Raw genomic sequence first — 6,000 nt, 5'->3', positions numbered from 1 at the left:
GAAGGCTGGCTCAAGGCCTCTTTGGGGGATGAATTCTCTCCAGTATTCGCCATCGAAAGGGCTCATAGGGTTTCTACAAAACCCCTTCCTCCGGGTGCCCCATCTGAACCTTTGAATTCTCTCCAGTATTCGCCATCGAAAGGGCTCATAGGGTTCCTACAAAACCCCTTCCTCCGGGAGCCCCATCTAGACCTTTCCTGGCATGTCTCCTCAACTGTAAGGACAGAGATACCATTCTGCATCTCGCACGGTAGAAAAGTCTCATCCAGTTCAACAATGCTGTGATCTCGATTTTCCCGGATTTTTCCATTGAACTTCAGAAACAGCGGGCACAATTCATCGAAATTAAGAAGCAGCTCAGGGAGAGGAACATTATGTATTCAATGATCTATCCGGCCCAGCTCCAGGTTGTCCACGGGGGTTCCTCCGTGTTTTTTACGGATCCAGGGGAGGCGGCTGAGTGGCTACGGTCCCATAAGGGATCCCCTGCAAAGAAATACTAATGTATTTACTGCTAACCTGAATTCTTTTACTAATGGTCTAATTGGGGCTTTCTCAGCGGGTATCCAGTTTACCAACACCGGACACTGAGTTCAGTGATGGAATTCCCTTGTTTGCTTTCTGATAGGAGCGTGGGACTTTGCTCCTATATTGTTTGGTTCTAATTCTGTTTTCTCTTTTTCAATAGTTTTGTTATTTAGGTAGAAGTCGCAGCCATTGGCAATTCTGTTCTCTATGTGATGCCTCTAAACTTTGCTCGAGCAATAATATGCAACATATTCAGACAAGTATAATATGGGATCTGAAATTATATGCATGACCTGGAATGTGAGGGGTATTAAAACCCCCTAGAAGATGATTAAGGTATTTTCACAGATTAGGCAATATCGCCCTCACATTGTGGCCTTGGTTGAGACACACCTGACCAGAGACACAGCTCGGTGAGTACAGAAACCGTGGGTACAATGGCTTATTCAAGCATTCCATACTAGCTATTCAAGGGGGGTTTCGCAACTGATACATAAAGACGTTAGGTGGGAGGCCAGGGAGGCCTGGAGAGATCCTGAGGGGCGTTTTGTTTTTGTGTATGCACCAATTAACTCTAGGAAATATGTTATATTATGTATCTATAACCCCCCCTAGCTAATATGTCAATTCTCCAGAAGGCGATGAGTTTTGCCCTGAACTATCCAGATGCAGATGTCATCTGCATGGGGGCATTTCAATCTGGTCATGAACAACCATCTTGATAGACTGAGATTGGGTGATGGGATACAAGGAGAGGCCTCCCCACTGGCTACATCCCAACTGTCACAATTCATGGAAGGTAGTGGATGGTTAAATTTATGGAGAACGCGACACCCTGAGACGAGGGAGTATACTTGCCACTCATCCACTAAGCGCTCCTTGTTCCGTATTGATTATATATTTGGATCCAGCGGTCTAGCAATGTGGGTGGATAATATAGAACATGGCATTAGGGGGATTTCAGATCATAGTCCGGTCATTCTTAAACCTAAATACGGACTGCTAAATAACAGGATGGTATGGAAATTGAACCCTTTCTGGTTGAAGTTGAAGTCGCCCGATAGAACGATCGATCAGTTGCATTGCTTCACCTCGTCCCACCCTGAACCCCGGAATATTAATTTATTTTGAGATGCCCTTAAGGCATATTTGAGGGGTTGCTTATCCTCTATGATCTCTTACATCAAACGGGTGACATCAAGGGAGGATGATGAGATGGAGCAACGATTGAAAGATTCGGAGGCTGCATACATATCTGATCAAACTAGCGTCAATAGAGTGGAGTGGTTGGCTGCTCAAATGTTATATATCCAACACATAGATACTAAGTCCAAGCGTATATTATTTTTTGCCTGTCAATCCTATTTTGAGTTGGGGAACCAGGCAAGTAAATTCTTGGCCTATTTGGTGCGTCAACATAATACTTCTAATACAATATTACAGATTCGCAGCTTGGATGGTACTTTGGTGGGAAGTAATTCTGGAGTCTCTGATTGGGGTGTCTATGTGGCACCCCTGAGGCTCAGTCGCCACAGAGGTACTGCACCTCCTCCTGAGGTGTGGTATCCCACCATCCAGGTAAGGTGGAGACTCCTGACCACGCTCCAACACCTGCACCCCACACCACAAAGTAGTGTAGCAAAGCACCTTCGGCGGCTCCCTGCTTGGAGTACAGCAAAAGCACCCATTGGTGGCTCCCTGCTTGGAACACGAAACGTGCTGGGAGGTGGGTGGAGTTAGATTACATTACAAGGAGCGGGAAGAGTTTAGGACAACAGTCAGTTGGTTAGAGAGTTGGAGAGAAGAAGATCCCTGGAGAGAGGGATAGATGGATGGAAGTGCTGCAGCAGATCCCAGTGACCTGGGTCTGCTGGCACGGGAAAGGAAGAGAAAGAGCAACATAGACTGAAAGCCTGATTCTCCATAGAAAGAAAGACTAGTACGGAACGTGAGGAGTAAAAAGGAACAGAGGACGTGGGTTAGGAGAGAGCCCTTCCTAGAAGTTCCAAGCACAAGGCCGGGGCCTGGTCCCCGAGGTTGTATGGATACTAATGGTCCTGCAGCAGACACCGGAGGAATAGAAGTAGTGACCACTTTATTCCTACACAAGACTTGGGGGCGCAACAGCAACTGAATAGTGAGCCGGGACGTAGTAGCAAGAAGTCCCCGAAGCAGGCTACAGCTGTCTGCCGTACAAGTAGAGTTCATAAGAACATCGGACAGGAGGAACTCCAGTGTAACGCAGTACTAGGAGTACTTCATTTAAAGGCGCTATAAGAGGAGGCGTTCAGAAAGGCACATGTTGGCGGAGTGTTGGAAAGCAGTATTCCATCTGGCCTGGAGGTTGACTGAGTCCCTGACCCGGAGGAAACGTCACGGAGGCAGGCACCTGTTTGTACAACAGACTGTGAGTAAAGCTTTGGAACTACATGCCCTGGTGTCCTCCACTTATTCCAGCGCCAACCTGCCCAGCACTGCTACATCCCTCGCGCCTGACACTACACCATTTAAGTGTCACTTCACCTTCTCTGCCCTGGGACTACAGCCCTGCCTATGGAGGGCTATAACATCACTGCTGCACCACACCATCTGTCCCAGAGGATCTGTCTGCAGCGTCGGCTTACATCTTCATTGCCGAACACCACAGGTGGCGACTTACACATTGACACTGAACATTTACAATGGGCGCCCAGGGCCACGGGCCGGGTTCCAGCTACCGTGACATCTCCCATTGAGGACCATCGGGCCCGGCACCGAGTACCCCACTGCCCTGGGTGTGAGGGCGTCCCATCTCCGTCTATTAATAACAGAATGATACAGTGATATATCATAAACCAATCATATCTGACTCCGACGCGACTCTTTAAGGCTGGTTTCACATTTGCGTTAAAACAACGCTGCGCCCTGCGTCGTTAAGCCCCGCCCCGAGCCGGCTCCCTGCCCGCCCCATCCGGGATCACCGCCTACTTTCGCATTTGCACGCATGCGATCGGCGCACCCTATCTTTAGCATAGGGTGCGCAGATCATGCGCTGCCAGTGTGAAAGTAGCGTGCTGCGCACCTTTGACGGTGCGCCGTGCGTGCCGAAATGCAGCATGTTGCATTTCGGCGCGCACGGCGCACCGTCAAAAGTGCGCGGCACGCTACTTTCACACTGGCAGCGCATGATCTGCGCACCCTATGCTAAAGATAGGGTGCGCCGATCGCATGCGTGCAAATGCGAAAGTAGGCGGTGATCCCAGATGGGGCGGGCAGGGAGCCAGCTCGGGGCGGGGCTTAACGACGCAGGGCGCAGCGTTGTTTTAACGCAAATGTGAAACCAGCCTAAGATGGGCCGATTCCAATCATCGGAATGTTTAAGATGTCACTCATTAGATGCAGACTTTATCCACATGATCTGGCAGTGTCCTATTATCGCACAATATTGGAAGAAGGTGACGTCATTATTAACTTCCCTGGTACAAGCTCCTGTTCCCCTTGAGCCACTGGTTTGTTTGGGGTATGGGATGAGGAGATATGGGGTCATTATGCTAGGATTTTTCTGCGGGAGACGCTATTTATGGCACGAAAGGTACTGGCACTGCGGTGGATGGGAGGCTCATGTCCCTACCTTAGAATCTGGATTGATTTGGTGAACTCGATTATCCCATATGAACGTACACTGTATCGAAACAGAGGATGCCCAGGTAAATTTGAAAAGATCTGGGAGAGGTGGAATTCCTCTCATCTTACTCTGTACAGTGGAGGCATCGCATAACAAATAATTTATTGTATGATATCAGGCTGCGAAATAGTTCTTGTAGTTGAAGTTTAGGAAGTTAAATAGGCTTTATTACTTGTGCAATAATATAAAGGCTTGTACTGTTGTACAATTCAACTGACATTAACATTTTATGATAAGTGGCCTATTGCCCTTCGTATATATATTTAATAGGCTGAATACGCTTTATCCCGTATGTAAACTGGAATGCACATTTTGCTTTGCATTTAACAATATGTAGAAACGTGTATATTCTATACAGTGTTTATTACCATATGCAAGTATGTATGCTGTATATTTTTTGGTTCAATAAACGAATTTTAAAAAAATATATATGAATGTGGTAAAAGTATAGTATCACTGGAAGCATCAATGTGTCCCGTAAAAAGAAAGCCTCGTACAGTTCTGTTGGAGGAAACATAAAAAGTTATGAACTTTAGAATGCAAAGCTGAAAAACAAATTATTTTTCGGCAAAAAAGTTTTAGTTTTAACCTCTTCGCGACATGCGCTGCACATGTCTCTCCTTTTGATGTGGGCTCATCTTTACCGACCCATGTCAGCTGTTTTGAACAGCTGACGTGCCCCAAACAGCCACGGGTGGAATCGTGATCCACCCATGGCTGTTAAACTGTTAAATGTCACTGTTGTAGTCAATCTCTGACAGCGGCATTTAATGTGATCGAGCCAGAAGGTCATCACTAATCCCACCCATCGGCACTCGTGTCATATGACCGCGGGTCACCAATGGGTTGACATGACAATCCATGATCTGCAGGACATCCCTGTGGTTGTCATTGACGGGCTGCTGTGAGCACCGCCCAGCGGTCGTCGATCATAGCAATTGAGCATTTCTGTTACATACAGGCAATCTGATCATCGTCTGTGTGTAGCAGAGGCAATCGAATTATTAAAGCTTCTAGTATCTCCTGGAGACTATTGAAGCAAGCAAAAGGTGAAAAAAATGTTTTTAAAAATATTAGCAAATAAACAAATATAAAAGTTTAAACCACCCCCCATTCACCCCATTCAAATTAAAACTATAAAAAAAATACACTTATTTGATATCGCCACGTTCAGAATCGCCCTATCTATTAAGATATAGAAAGAATTATTCCGATCGGTAAACTGTATAGCAAAAAGAAAAGTCAAAACTCCAGAATTATGTTTTTTTGGTCCTGTAAGGCTGGTTTCACATTCGCGCTTTTTAAGCGCACGCACGGCCGGGGGTAGCTCCGCCCCCGAGCCGGCTCTCTGCCCGGCGTGCCCGCCCCTTCCTTGTAGCGCCGCCTCCTAGCGCACAGCGGCGCCTGCGATCGGCGCACCCTATCTTTAGCATAGGGTGCGCAGATCGTGCGCAGGCCGTGCGCTAGTTGCGCTTTGACCTGCGCTGCGCACTTTTGACGGTGCGCCGTGCGCGCCAAAATCAAACTTTTCCCAAAATAGCAAAATATAAAAACCTAAATAAATCTAGTATCACCACCAGGGCCAGACTGGCCATTGGGCATTTCTGGCAAATGCCAGAATAGCCGGTCCCGCTAGTGGGCCGCTCGATCACCTCCACGCCCTCTTCAGTATGCACATCAGGCAGCATTAGCTTGCCGGGCACACTCAATCAAGCTTTACTGATGAAACCAGCAGGACCAAGGGGTGGTGCTGGGCTGTTCTGTGCCGACCCTTGCTCCTGCTAATTCTGCAGTGCGATCCTGTACAC

Source organism: Dendrobates tinctorius, unplaced genomic scaffold (genome assembly GCF_039654945.1).
Source record: "Dendrobates tinctorius isolate UK_male_01 unplaced genomic scaffold, ASM3965494v1 ptg000011l, whole genome shotgun sequence".
Lineage (NCBI taxonomy): Eukaryota > Metazoa > Chordata > Amphibia > Anura > Dendrobatidae > Dendrobates > Dendrobates tinctorius.
The sequence above is the reverse complement of the archived record's forward strand: the minus strand, read 5'-3'. Positions refer to the sequence as shown.